The 15,914-nt window shown below is 43.4% G+C and overlaps 1 protein-coding gene across 2 annotated transcripts in view; it reads right to left on the reverse strand.

Annotated features, from left to right (window-relative positions):
• The window catches only part of EPHB1 (EPH receptor B1), a gene marked incomplete at its 5' end in the record, with an annotated part of 415,761 nt that overhangs the window by 121,928 nt on the left and 277,919 nt on the right, over positions 1-15,914 (reverse strand). The window lies entirely within an intron of this gene.

The raw sequence follows: 15,914 nt of genomic DNA on the forward strand, positions 1-15,914 counted from the left end.
CAGTCTTCCAAATCTGACCATAAATCCCCTGGATATTTATACCAATCAACTTGGACAGCCATGAAAAACAAATGTGTAAGCCTTGATTGTCTCAGCCAAGAGATGAGACTGTGACAATGAAGCTGGTATGTGGAAGAACTGAGTGTATCGGAGGCTAGGACTGCCATCATTGTCATTACTGGGTTATCAGAAAGCCTTATCTGCCCATCTAGTTAAGACTCATCCCATATAACCATTCTCTCCAGGGGCACAGACTCTGCTACCAGGATTATGATAAGCACTATACTAGACCTAAAGAGGTGGAGCTTTGTTGGGGAACTCAGGTGCAAAAAAAAACCCACATCTGAGAATTGTGAATCCAAACAATTAGAAATAAAGAAAACAGATTGAAAAGTATTGCAGATGATATAAACCCATATTTTTAGATATGATGTAGAGATCCTATTCTTGAGGTTGGGTCAACTCTTATGGAAAAATATTTTGGAGATTGTTTCTGTCCAGCTCTGTATATTCCAGACTACTTAGCTCCAGAAAGAACACCCAAGAAGGACTAGTCTTAAACATGGGACTGCATATCCAGAAAAGTCTAGATCTCGACACTTTCTAAACTTGTGATCTCTGTGTGTACTTTTACCTATGTTTTCTGGTCTCCTGAATGGTGGTCTTCACATTCCTCTTTGACATACAGGCAAGGAAACCCCTTCTTATTCATGCAGGAAGTGATGCCCTCTCCTCTATTTCTCTTTAGAAGAAAGGGTTGAGGTAGGGTTTGGGAATGAGCCAAAGGGATGTTTAATGCTCAAGACCCCTGAGAGCTGTCAGTCAAGAACATTGAAAATATAACATTCTCATGGCTGAAAGGAGTCACGGTTGTAGTTCGGATAAAATGACTACAAGCTTAAGTATACGCTGAAGGTTGAGAGGCAGTGGAGAGGAGGAAGGGAAGATGACATTGGGGTAAAGATGATGAGAGAGAGTAAGGTATGAGCGCTTGGGAAAACACTGGGTGGTGTGCTCAGTATAGACTCAATGTTAGATCTCCAAAATGAGGGTTCTGTCAGAGCATCTCCATCCCCCTTGCTCACCGTGGCAGAGCTAATTAAAGGAGCTACAACTAAGTGATTGGGAGGCTCCTGAGAGAAGGTGGAAAAGTCCTTGAGAGTCTATAGAAAAATGGATATCACCCAGGAGGCAGTAGCAGATGGGAAATACAGAGGTAGATGTTTTCTATGGGTGCAAACTATGTCAAAAATGTAATCAGCTACATTGTTATTATGCCTTGCACTAAATGTAGAACATAGGGATGAAAGCAAGCTTGGCTGGAAGGTGACATAACCTGGCAGAGGACATGCCCACAACTGTCAGAGATGTGTGACTGCAATCAAATAAGCATGAATGTGGCTCTACATTCCTTTGAGTTTCCTTCTTTGGTAACTGCTTATTCTAAAGCAAAGTCAAAACCAAACGAAACAAGGAAAGACAAATGATTTCTTTACCCTCTTCTAGCTGCCATGTGTCACTGTGACACTTTACAACCTGAGCTCAGCTCTCCTTCTCTCCCCTGCCCTCATCCCCTGACTCCTCTCCCACACTGAACACACTAGGTACAGAAGTCCAAGAAGAGCTCAGACAGGAACCATAAATGTCTTATAAGAAAGAGTCTGATGAGCAGCTATGTGTGACTTTAGGAGTTTGTGTCTGGGCATTAAAATACTGTCTGGGAAAGGGTTTGTGTTTCATCCATCCATTGTATCTGGAATGTATCCTTATGTAGTATTTGGTACTGACATTTGTGTTCATTTTATGAAAATGCAACAGGCCATCAGCCCCATCAGAACTACACACATCTTAGTCATGAACTCACTTCACTACAGAGTGAACACACATGCCAACTTGTCTGTACTCTTTCTCTTTGATCACCTGGGCTGTTCTGATACCAGCTTTAAAGATGGTATCCTTCTGACATATTTTAACGGCTGACAAACCAACCCTCTGAATAGCATTCATTTCTCAAAAACATCTTGTCACTTACTAAAAGATGTTTCTTTTGAAGACAGGCCTTAGGGATAGTTGGGCTCATTTTATTATGCAATACTGTTTAATGTAATTGGATAGCACTACAGTAGCCATGCAGATGAGAGACAGAGTGACTTGGGCCAGGATTAAGGACCAACAGAGAAAGAGTATCAAATTGTTGTAATATTCTTTCTATAGACATTATCACCAGTTTTGATCCACACCTGAGTGTTTATTATCCCTATCTTCATGATGAAAAAACTTGAGGTTCAGAGAGGTCATATGGCTTGTCCGTAATCAAAAATGTGTCAAGGTCAAGGTGGGTCTGCTACAAGGATATATACACCTGTCACCTCTCTCCTCCCAGTGAGTGGATACATGGTAATGAGACAAATTGTTTGTCTACTGGTTACCTCTTAACCTGGCACTGATTCCATAGGAAACTAATATTGTTTGTTCCCTAGAATTGATTTTTGCAGAGACTAGTTAAAAGAAAAGAGGAATGGTGTTAGTCAACATTCAACAGAGTTCTGTGTATTTAGCATTTTGTGCACCACTTAGTAAAACTGATCTTCCTAACAAACTGGAAGGTAGACCCATTGTCTTCAGCATGAGAATGAGGAAATAAACCATTTGAGTGAAGTGATGGAGCTGTTTGAGAGGTGCCAGCACAGAGACTTGGCTGCAGTCCTGGTCCCTAAGTGCGCAAGGCACAGGTAAAATACAACAGAATCTGGGGTATATGGGGGCAGAAGGCAGAACTCACATGCTGATGGCAAACTCTGATTCAGGATCATTTCAGCTCTTTTTCTTTAGGGGCAGGAGAACCCACCCACTGTGGTTCCAGGGTTATGAAAATAAGTCTGCACGCACTGCTCATTGGAGTCTCTGACATATTGGGCCTATACACAGGCAATTCTCCAAATCATAACAGTTAGTAATAGGAAAGAGATGATTAGTCAAAACAACGAGAGACCCTGCTGAGAGGGATTTCAGGAGCATCAAGTAGCCTGGTGTCACATACCTCACCACGTACCAGTGTTTGTACAGAGAAGTTCTTGTTTTCCCTGACGAATTTAATAGAGCTAATTGCCAGGGAGAGAGGGATGTGTTCTACTTCCCAGGAAAAGAGACAGTTCCTCTCTCGACTCTACACTGGAGCTGGGTGACAGGAGGGCTACAGAAACTTATGGAGGATTGATGAAGACCTTTAGCCAGGGGTAACAGACCTCAGTAGAGTGTTCTCATAGCCAGCCTCTGGTCACTGTCCATCCAAGAGCACAGATAACACAAATGAGGAAGTAGAGAGGGAACGCTTTGATGTCATACCACTCAGAATCCACAAATACCTTACAATCCAAAGAGAGATCTATATTGGGTCGTTTTTTAAAAGATACAACCTTCAGAAGTTTTTTGCTAGAAGCCTTGAAAAATGAGGCAGGTTATGGTCATGGAATCCCAGGTTAAGTTCCTGTCAGGGAACATCATTTCTTCTTCTTCATGATCTTCTGCTATGCAGACAATATGTTAGACCATGCCCCGCTGATACAAGCTCCAAGGAGTTCTCTGTGATGGGAAATAGCAGAATTAGCCTGTCTGAGTCTTGAACTGTCATAAAACTTTGTAAACACTTCATTTCCTGTACTGTAGGAAGCTAGATCTTACTTGGGTAAGATCTCCATGGAGCTCTCCTTCCGGCTGTCATTCCTAACTGATGCACTTGGGATCTGAACCACTTGGAATTGTTAACTTTCTTTAAAATTAACTTGCTTCATCCAGAGCTTACTGACTGTTATTATGCTGGTACAAATGTAAAAACCAAAGGCAAATTTGAAAACTGGATCAATGGCAATGGATACTGTGAATCTTAAGACTTGGCAACTCTGCACCAAGATATGACAGGGTCAAAGATCACAAATGAAAGGCAATGTGGCTCCTCTAGAACCAGTTTCCCAGAGTACAGAGCCAACCAGGGCTTTCATGGTACCCAATGCACTGTAAAGTCTCAGGGATACGCCATCAATGAAGCAAGGCATGAACTAACCAAAGTATAATTTATTTCTTTCTATTCTTTTCTGATCTATACTATTTCATTTTGAAACAAGATTTCATGGAGTCCAGGCTGGCCTCAAACTCACTATGTAGATGACCCAGCTCCAGTGCATGAACTTCTGATTGTCCTGCTACCACCTGCCCCCCCCCTCAAAAAAATTAAAACATAAAGAATCTGAAAGGGATAGGCAGGAATCTCAGGAAGCCATATATTATTCAGGGTCAAGTCTTGATTCTGACACTTCCTACATACTCTAGTTGTTAGAGTGGACAGTAATCTTAGAAATTAGTGTGTCCCAGGTGGCAAATACCCCTCTACTTCCTATCCTGGTGGTTAGCCTCTGATGGATTCTGCCAGTAGAAGGAGGCTCAGTACTCTCCTAGTTACCAAAGCATCTATTACCCATGATTGTTCATTTTAAAAAATAATGAAAAAAAAGTATCTATTCACAGTAAGTCACAGAATCAATAAAATACCTAGGATCAAATCTCACAAAGCCTTTGTAATACAACTATAAAACCTTACTGAAGGTCATAAAAGGAAACTTGACTTCATTGTCCTCAGATAAAAAGGTTCAACATCATAGAGAAGACAGTAACTTCCAAGTGATCTGTATACCCAGTGTTATCCAATTCCCATTAAACAGGATTGCATATGAAATGGGCCCAACTAGTCCTAAGGCCCATCTTCAAAAGAAACATCTTTTAGTAAGTGACAAGATGTTTTTGAGAAATGAATGCTATGCAGAGGGTTAGTTCATCAGCCATTAAGATATATCATAAGGATACCATCTTTAAAGCTGGTATCAGAACAGCCCAGGTGATCAAAGAGAAAGAGTACAGACAACTTGGCATGTGTGTTCACTCTATAGTGAAGGGAGCTCATGACTAATATGTGTGTAGTTCTGATGGGGCTGGTGGCCTGTTGCGTTTTCATAAAATGAACATAAATGTCAGTACCACATACTACACAAGGATACAGTCCAGATACATGGATGGATGAAACACAAACCCTTTCCCAGACAGGATTTTTATGCCCAGACACAAAGTCATCAGTCAAAACCCCAATGCCAGAAAGAAATAGGTGGTTAGGTCTGAGTTTAAAAATTAGAATACATAGATATGACAGGAAATGTACCTATAATAGAGTTACAGATAAAAAGAAACTAGAAAGAAAGATGCTGCAAGTAATTAGTGGGTTTTTGAAAGTCAGCTTAAAAATAGAAAAGGCAAGGGTTCTACACAGACAGAATAAACTGCCTGACAAGTGTATTAAAAAATATTCACTCGCATATACGCAAAACAATGAGGGGTCAGTTAAACTGGCACAGATTAAAAGTCTCACTAACATCCTGAGCCACATGGGGAAATGAGATGCATAGTCAACTAGATGGGTAAAAACTGGTCGAGTCCTTTGGGAAAGCATGCTGGGAGCATCCACTGACTTGCTAAGTACCTATAATTCAGCAATTCTACCTTGAGGTAAATATGTGCTCCCTAAGGCTTGCTTGTGCATTTCTGCCACAGGATCGCTGTTTATATTTTTTAAAAAATGGATAGACCTGTATTCAATCACAGGGGGATGACTGTACTGGTCATACATTGATTACTGTGGATGATAACATTCATATGTTACAATAGACTTTGAGCAGAGTAATGACAGCAGCTGAGACTGAACCACAGCCATAACCAGTCTAAGAGAATTAAGGGTAGATTCTGAATCTGGATCCCTGGCAGGGGCAACAGTCAACCACAGGGGTACAGTGATTCAATACCAACAATGGTGACCCAGGAAAGTTCCCCAGGCCCAGCAATAGTTGTCTTATACTTCACACAGAAACATGGGTTTGGTGTTTGGCTGATTTGGACCAGAATCCTGTATGGAGCAAACCTGGATAGCGATCTAGGAAGTGAGCTGGGATCCCATTAAAGAGCTGGAGATCAAGAAGATTCAGGCAGATTCAGAAAGGCAAGATAACATCAACATCTTGCCAAGCTAGAAGGGCTCTCCTGGATCATTTGATCCAAAGTGTTCTGGTGCCTTCCATTCACTTATTATTGTCTTGTTTTGTGTTGAATAATGTAGAGGTCTAAAGCTTGTTTCTTGTTCTTTATAAAAAAAAAACAAAGTAAACACAATTGACTGGGCATGTGAAATATGTCCAACATTAAAGGGGTGTTTTGCACGCATTATTTAAGTAAGCATAATTTTTTAAAAAGCCAATATTCCCATTGTTCTTAGAAAAGGAACAAAACTATTGAGAAGAAGATGGAATCAGGAGGTAACTGTGGTTTGCATCACATCAACAGCAGGAATCTTATCAATAAGCTGGGATGAGCTCTTACTGAATCAAATTCAGAACGGGAGAAAATGAGATCTGTGCCTCGAGAGTTTCTAGTCCAGTGGAAAAGTAAGTGTATGCTGGGCAACTGCTACAGAACATTCCCTGTGAGAAGTGGAGCATCTACTTCCCAAGGAATGCGGAGCCTGGCACGGGACAGGTACAGAGGTGCACACGCTTGACTGACAGCCTCTGGGATGAAGTGAAGCAAACATCTAAGAACCTTTGGCTTTAGCTGCCACCAAGTCCCGGCATTCTTCCCTTATCCATCCTTCCTTCTGGTGACTGGAACCCAAAATGTCACATCAGGGCCACTGTCCAAGACTGCAGAAGAACATTCATGTAAAGAAAGGACCCACCATTGGCAAGAAGGACTGCTTTAGGCTTATTTTTAAAATAGGGGGGGAAGGAAATTAGACATTTTACACCAATCCCCTCCTATCTCTGGAGCTTTACACTTAAATCAGTGCCTGAGTCTCAAAGAAAGAGTAAGAGTCTGCAGGAAAGTATAAGTCCGGGCAGCCAGTGCTGTTTCTCCTAAAGTGCAGTGGCCTATGGAAACAGGGTCATAATGACTCCTACAGAAGAGACCCAAATCCATGTATCTGGTGACAGTTCTTCTGCTCCAGACCCTGTCTCAAAAATAAGGGTAAGAGGCTGGGGATGTGGCACAGTGGTAAGAGTGCTTAGTTCATAACTGGGACCACCTGAATGTGAATCACCAGCACCCACATAAAAAAGCCAGGTATGGTTGCCCATGCTAACAAACAAGCATTGAGGAGTAGGGGCAGAGACAAATGGATCCCAATACTTCACTAGCTGGTCTAGCTGGGAAGCAAGTGCCTTGAATATCAAGGCACTAAAGCAGAGAGTGACAGAGGATGACACCCAGTGCCTGTCCTTCCCTAGACTGTACAGACATGCAGAGGCATTCACACTTGTGTGCATACACCACACACATACAAATATCACACAATACACTATATCATAATATATATGTGTGTGTGAGTATATATATATGTATATATATATGCACAAAACACACATATATATTACATACACATATGCACACAAACCATATACACATACATACACACATACATACACACATCACACAAACCACTACAAATAACATATCATATACACACATGTTTGTATGCACACAACACAAACATACATCTCTCTCTTTCTCTCTCTCTCTCTCTCTCTCTCTCTCTCTCTCTCTCACACACACACACACACACACACACACACACACACACACACACGAGGTGAAAGAAGAAGAAGCCCGAAGTTATTCCCTGACCTCCACACAGCATGCAGTAGTGAACAAACCTGTATATGGACAAAAACCAACAACAACAAAACAACCACAAAAAAAGAAGCCCTGAGACATTAGGTGTCAGAGGAGTGACAGGGATTAAGGATTGCAGGAAATTCTTTGTGTGAGGAGCAAGATTAAAATAATATTTAGTTAATGAAGGTGATTATAGAACAATAACAAAAGATCCATTTTCCTTAAACATGGAACCCACTAAACATAAACATTGGTTCTCATTGATCAACCAAAGGTCAATACAATGTCAAAGTGTGGGAGGAGGCCCCAACCCAAGGCCTGGGGGTGTTCCCCTTCAATGGTGGGTGATGGGGGCTTGCATTGGAAAAGGTCATCTAGCACCATGTCTGAGCTCTCCATCAACACAATTATTTTTTTAATTGAAGAGGGAGAACTCTTTCTCAGGGTTGCCAGAGAAAGAAAACATGCATGGAGAAGTTTGGGACACAGGCCCTGTTGTTGCTGTTCCAGATGTTGGCAATCCACTACTCTGATTGCTCTTACCACAAAACCTGAAGTATGGTCAGCAAGAGTCTTTGGCTATTAGCTTAGAAGTTCAAGCTGTACAGGGCTTCATAAGGGTTAGACCTATTCTGGCCAAGCACCCGTGACAAGACAGGCGATGCTGACCCTTCTCAAAACAGGGTGACAGTTCTAAATAGCCTGCAGCTTGCAGCCACCTTCTTTCCACTCTCCATCCATATCTATAAACCATCTCCCAAGCTGGTACAGGGTGTGAGCCCAGACCAGGGGTTCAGAAAGCATCCTGCCCTGACTCTTGTTCACTTATGACCTTTGCTTGGATTTTCCTCAAAAAAACAAAACAAACAGAAAGCAGCTCTCTCCTAGTCAAAAACGAAAATGGGGGCTAGAGATGGATCAGTGGGTGAAGAGTTTGCTGTGCAAGCAAAGGGAACTAAGTTCAGTTCCCCTGCATGTGTGTAAAATCGGACACAGCGGTGCACACCTGTAACACCAGTGCTGGGATTGACCAGTGGATTTCTAGCCAGTCAAGTCAAATTGATGAATACCAGGTACCATGATGATCATATCTCATAATATAAGGTGGAAGACGCTGATGCTGACCTCTGGCCTCCATATGAACATGGATACATATGTAAACACATGTAAATGTATAAACATAAAAGTTGTTAAACTTTTGAAAATCGTGGTATTTCAAAGGTACGACACAGATGCATCCATCAATGTGACATCAAACCTCCCTCTTGCAGTAAGTACATTGAGACATATGGAGATTCCTTCACTAAACCCCTGGTCAGCAAAATGTGAGCTAATGACGAAGGGAGCAGCCTCCTCTGAGTTTGCTGACAACCCTATCTTAACAGACAAATTCGGAAGAAAAGATTGACTTTTGGAAATATTTGAAAGCATCTTCAATGCACAGCATCCAAACAGCAAGCAGTTCCCAACTGATAAAGCTTCCTGTCCTAGGTGAAGAGTCTTGATAGGATACAGAACTTTCCTGCCCTACCTGCTCTAAGACTCCTTCCCTGTATGGGGGGGGGGAGATGGAGAGAGAGAGAGAAAGAGAGGGAGAGAGAAAGAGAGAGAGAGAGAGAGAGAGAGAGAGAGAGAGAGAGAGAGAGAGAGAGAGAGAGAGAGAGAGAGAGGATCTTGACCCTTCAACTGGGAACACAGCTGAAGACTGCCACCACCCTCCCTGTGAGCTTCCCCTACATTGCTCTCAGACAGGGTGGCATTGGCTAAGTGAGGCCTGAGTTTTCATCCTGTGGTGTGAGTTTCATCTTTGCCAATTTTTCCAATGAGGAAGTGTGATGTCCTAGAAGGCTCCACAACCTATCCTATTTCACAGTACTGGAGCCAGACTCAGAGCCCCTCACTCCTGCCACTCAGCTTCCCTGCCTCTCTACGGGTCAAAAAGAAGATCAGGAACAGCCTCCAGGGATCCAGCCTTAAAGGGTTGCCCCACCCCTTGTACCTTCTTTTCCGAGTCACCTTGAAGCCCCCATTCATTCTATTTCTCCATCCAAAGCCGCCAAGGGACACCTCAATGCACTTGAAGAAGGAATGAAAGAAACAGGACAAGCTCCAGCTTGCCTCTGTGATCCATCAAAATTTCTCCCGTGTGGGTGACAGAAAGAAGGGTTTTTGCGGTCAGAAATGTAACAAGGTAATTATTTTCACACCAGTCCTTCTGCATGGTCTTTCACAGACAGCAATTTTATAAGGCATAATTATCTATTTTCGTTTGCTTCATAAATTCCTCCTTGCCATTCCATCCCCCAGTAAACTAGGAATTATTTAAAATGAAGTCGTGCACCCTGATGCTTGGTTTCACTTGGCTGTGCCCTTCCTCCTCTCTTCCTGTCTGCTCCCTCTGGCTGCCTCTGCCGTGGTCCCCTTACCATCTTGACCTTCTCTTGTCATTTGGAGAAGACAGTTTGTCCCAGCTCCCTCAGAACTGAAGGCTGAGCCAGGCAAGGTGGCACACACCTGCAATCTCAGCAGTTGGAAGGCATCAGCAATAGAATCAAGAATCAAAGGTCATCCTTAGCTACATAGTGAGTTCAAGGCCAGCCTAGCTAACTTGAGAACCCCACCTTTACAAAAGAACTGAAGTCCAGCTTTGTGTGCCATCACTCCTGCTGAGTTTCTGGCTCCAACAGCCCTGAGTGACTTAGCTGTGCTTTACTTATGCCCTTCCCTCCCCATAGCATGCCTAAGTACAGGAGATCAACTGCTATTTTGTCATCAGGGGTCTTCAGGTCATGGTGACCATGTGGTTTATGGGCAGCCAATGGGCTCTTCTCAGGACTGAACCAAAACTTGCCACTACCACCCCCACTCCAAACACATCGATTTTACTTTCAGATCTCCAACATCCGATTTTGCTAGAAACTTCACTATCTTCTACACACTTCACACTTTTCAGGGATATAACCAAAGCAAGTTCTAACATCGATTGAGAGTTTACTATGAACCAGGCACGGGGCCAAAGATGCTATAATATGATTTTGCTTAATCCTCATAACAACCCAGAGAGGCACAGAACAGAATGAGAGTGTGGGAAGAAATGGGGGATGGGGAACAGTGAGGAAATGAGACCAAGTTCACAAAGAAGGCAGAAGAAGGTCAAGATGCAAATGAATGACCCAAGTCCATCTTTGAAACACTATGGGTAAAAGCTGAGTCTGTTTGCTTCCTCAAGACCTTCTTAAGATTAGGGTATCTTAAGCCACTCCAGGACTCCTCAGGTTCTGGGGAGTCCGGGCAATGCACCATGTGAACAGCAGGAGAAAACTGAGATGCTGTAAAGATGTGTTTAGTCTTTGGTCTTTGCATCTTTCCTAGTATACAGCCCTTAAAGTCCTTAGCATTTCCATAGTAAGCAGACATCTAAATGCAAGAAGTTTCAAGATGTGGACTGGTTACCAAGGCAGGATTAGAGTGTAGAGCTGTCCAAGCACCTGATCTTGGAGAGAAGAGATGGGCTGATGATTAAGTTGATCACCAATGGCCAAGAAAGTAAACAACCAGGGGTGTGTAACTGAGTTTCATAACCACAAAATCCCCAAAACACTGGGTTCAGAGGACTTCTAGATACCTCTATGGGCTTCTTTTGGTGTGGTAGCTCCACTTTTGGCTTCACCTGTACATTCATGTACCCATCCCCTTTGTGATATTCTTTATAGTGAGCTGGGAACAATGTCCTTCATAGTCTTGGGAACTGCTTGGGTACTTCAGTCAAACTGGGATTTATGGGAACCTGAATTTACATCGTTGGCTGTTCAGAAGCACAGGTTCAAGCACTGGGGCTTCTGATTAGTATCTGATGCTGAGGAGTAGCCTTGTAGAATCAAGCATTTCCTGTAGATAGATGGGTAGATGGCTTGAGACCGCAGATGAATTAAAGAATTTATGGATGATACCCACTGAGGCAGGATTACTTGTTGCCGGTGGGGAGAAATGTCCAAACCTGTAGGGCCTCTAGAAACCTTCAGTGTTGAGTGCATTGTAGAGGCAGAAAAAAATAATATGTTTGGTTGTTGTCTCCTACAGGCAAGATGGGGATGCAAAAACCACATTTACTGAATCACAGCAAGCTCAAATCTCAGATCTGCCTCCTCAGCACCTTCCTAGAACTCCCTCCTTGCTTGTGGAACAACACTGTCCCTGATACCCCTTTGGTCTCCCCTTCTGTCTCAGGCCTCCTACTGAATATGATCCTTTGGAACACCCTCACTGATGGTGAAGTACAGTGCCCAGATCACCAGTCTTCCTCTGAAGTTTCACTGTCAGGAAGGGATAAGGGGTCAGCTGAAGCCCACCTTTAACTGTTCCCCAAGTTTCCACTTCATCCTGTGCATGGCTGAAGTTGAGAGGATAAAGTCACCTGGGAGTGTGTGGAAAAGTATTGGGCCAGAGCTCACCAAGGATCCATTGGCCACGCCCTCCAGTGCCAGAGATATAACTGTGTAACCCTGAGCCAAAGAAAATAAAAACAGAGGGGGAGAAAGGATGGAAAGAAAGAAAAAAGGAAGGAGGGAAGGAAGGAAAGAAGAAAGAGAGGGGAAAAGAAGGCCAAAAGAAGTCATATGAATTCAGATTCTGTAGGAATAAACAGCCACTTCTGCCTGTGTCCCTAAGGTTACTAGATTCTCCATTTCCCCTTTAATCCTGCCTTGGGATACACCTATATCTCACTGAGTTCATTGATGAGCCTCAAAGATGGGCTGGACAGGCAAGGCTTCCAGGGCCTCTCAGACATCAAGGGAATTTCTAGCACTACTAGTAGATTTAAAAAAAAAATGCACCCTGCTCCCACACATACGTAGCAGATGTGCAGCTTGGACTTCATGTGGGTCCCCCAACAACTGAAGCAGGGGCTATCCCTGAATTTGTTGCCTGCCTGTGGATCTTGTTCTCTTAACTGGGACACCTTGTCTAGCCTCAATGAGATCGGATGAGACTCGTCCTGAAGTGACTGGTGTGTGTGTGTGTGTGTGTGTGTGTGTGTGTGTGTGTGTGTGTGTGTAGGGGGTTGACTTGCAGGTGGGGGGCTCCCCCTTCTCATAGGAGAAGGGGAGGAATTTCAAGGGGGGGCACACTAAGAGGAAAGAGGGGCCAGGCTGATAGTGGGATGTAAGTGAATAAATAAATTAACAAATGTAAGAAACAAGAAGAAAAAGAAAATACAGATATGCCCAAACGGGGCTACAGAATTTCTCATTGTCAATGTTTAGACGGGATAAATGAAAAATTTTATGTGCACATGGTCCCATGTGTGTAGGTGTGCATACATACTCCTTTGTGTGTGCATGCATTAATGCATGCATAGTGTGTGTATGTTTGTGTGTGTGTATGTGTGTGTGTGTGTGTGTGTGTGCACACCTGCACACACACACACCAACACCTTACCAAGTAAGTTAGCTGAATGGCCACTGAGCCTTGGCTCTGCTTGCCCCCAGCACTGGCATGTGAGCATCACATCCAGTTTTATTCTGTGGGTTCTAGGATTAGACTCAGATCATCAGTGTTTTACCAACAAAGCTCTCATTCCAGCCCTACAAAAACATGTTAACATTACAAAGATACACCACACACATGACGCCTCCAAAGATGAACAGGATGCATTAGAAATATTTGGTTTTCCCAGGCCCAATGGTGCAGGCCTGTGACCCTAACTACTAAGAAGGCTGAAGCAAAAGTGTTACCACAGGTTTCCTTTGGCAACTTAGTGAGACCTAAGTTTAAAAAAAAATTAAATTAAATAAAAAGGAGGATCAGGGAGCATGATCTGAGATGTTAGTTCAGAGGTAATCGGTTTAGTAAGAAAAAGACCATAGGCTTCATCCTTAGTACTGAAAAACATACTAATAATTCTTAGTATAGCATAGGTATAACCATGCAGAAGGCATGTTTTATATCTATAAAGTTTTTGTAAGTGTATTTATAAAATGTTTTAAGGGAAGTAGACTGCTGATGTAATCTCACTTGAACACAATACAGTGGCCAGAAGCTAGACCCAAGGTCCTCTGACACTGGAGGCCTCGTCGTGTTCTTGGACTCTCCTGTTTGCTCTGTCCTCTGGTTCACAGCACAGGAGATGACAGATGCTCACTATCCCCATACATTTATTAATATAGATCTTCTTCGTCTTCAATGCCCAGGCGGCCTACATTTGCTTCCTGGCAGGACAAAGCCTTAATTTCACAAGGTGAACCAGTTCTCCCAGCTCCAGGCCTTCACCAGTCCCTCAGGCTGGGCTCACACCCTTGCACACTTGTCTCGATAGACTGACTCGCAGGACTAGTCAGGAGCCCCGGGGCCACCACGCGGGGCTGTGCCTTTCCTCAACAGCTCTATATATTCTCCTTGAATCTGAAAAATTATTTACTGTGGTGATGTGCCGTGCCTTTTTAAGAGAACAGATGGCACCTCCAATTAGAATGCTTTTAAAGGAAACCCTAATGAGAATATAAAAGCCAACAAATTGACTTTTTCATACAGTACTTCCCTGGCACACAATAAATCAAATACATAATGAGGCTCAAGGAAATAGTAGCTTTATTTACGCATGTTTTGCCTAAAATTGTGTTGTACCCATGTCCTGCCCCCTGAGTCTCCTCACCAAGTGCTTGCCCCCTCCAGGATAAGGGACAATGAGTTCAGGAGCTATTACTGGTCCTGCCTGAAAAAGTCAAGTATGCTTTGATTTAGCAGTTTCTAGTCTGATCTTTCCTTCTAATCTAGATGTGTAAGAGATGGGTGTGTGCAAAGGTGCATTATCCAGGGTGGCAGACTTCCTTCCCGTCAAGATTAGAAGGGAGAGTATAGTGGAACCCCATTGGTGAGTATTCCAGGGCCAGCTGGATCAGAGGTGGGAAGGGAAAGCTGTGTGGTCTAATTTAAAGCTGGTCTCAGGATATGGATAGTGTGGGGTTTTCATGCTCAAACCAGAGGCATTGGAATATTCATATTTTCCCCAACAACTGATATCAGGGAGGAGGGCTGGAATATTGTTAAATAAATGCCATAAAATAGAAGCTCGTCTGCATTCTTGACCTCTGGCCATTGGACTGACTTCTTCCAGGTAACCTTAGCATGAGGCTAGGTGAGTTGACAATTTGGGCCCATGAAGTGGGAAGCTAAGGGCCTGTATACGGATGAGCTAGTCTGCAGATGGAGCCTGGCCAGAGGCTGTGAGCAGAAGTACAAGGGCCAGAGGCTGAGTGGATGCTTTCTTTGCCTGCTGTGCAGGCTGGTGTTTGGTCTGAACACCCAGGTAGTGATTTAGCATCTTTAATGGAATCTAAAGTATCTTCAATATTGCTTTTTAGGCAATATTGGCTCGTGGAAGACTGCCATCCAGGAGGCCCTTAGAAATTATAAGAAGAGACAACACCACAGAAAGACGAGGACTCTGGGTAGCAAGAGAGGAATCATTTCTGTCAATCTCCGCCCACCTGAAAAGGAAGGCCAGGAAAATCAGTTTACAAGGCGATGAGCTTTTCCTCAGCTCAAATCTATAAGCATCGATCGAGCACAGGACCTTGATCTAGGAGATGCTTTCATTTCCCCTCTGCACCTAGCAAAGGTTATATATGCTACAAGGCCAGGACTGAGAAATTCTTCTACCCAGAACAGTTTATTTTTTTCTGTCTATCAAATTGTGTGTATGAAATATACCTCTGAAGCCCTCTTCCCCGGACTGAGAGGGAACTAGCTATGGGACAGTGTATGCTCACAGTGAGCCACACCAGAGCATCTAGTGCAGAAGAAGGTTCTAGTCTGGTTACAGGCTAACCTGAAGTATTGATCCCAGAATGCAATGGGAATACTGAGAGGAGAGAGCATCCCTGCTTCGGGGCTTTAACATTTAGAGAAGGAAAAGTTGTATAAAGTGCTGCTCAGGGAGAACCATGGTCTCTGCTTTCCATTCTTATGGGAAAGAAGACCAGGAGAAATTACCCTTTCCCTTCCCGGAGAGTACAGCTGTTCCTCTGATTTCAGAAGAATGGCTGCTTTTCTTTCACCTCAGATGATGGAAGACTGAATATAGCTGATCCCTTAACCCTCAAACTCTAGAATATGAAACACTCATATGAACACTGTAGTCAGGCTTCTAGTCTTGTCATTTGGCAGGAGACCAGATGTTGGACACTACAAGGGACACAGGAGATAAA

This window comes from Micromys minutus (assembly GCF_963924665.1).
Source record: "Micromys minutus genome assembly, chromosome: 21".
Lineage (NCBI taxonomy): Eukaryota > Metazoa > Chordata > Mammalia > Rodentia > Muridae > Micromys > Micromys minutus.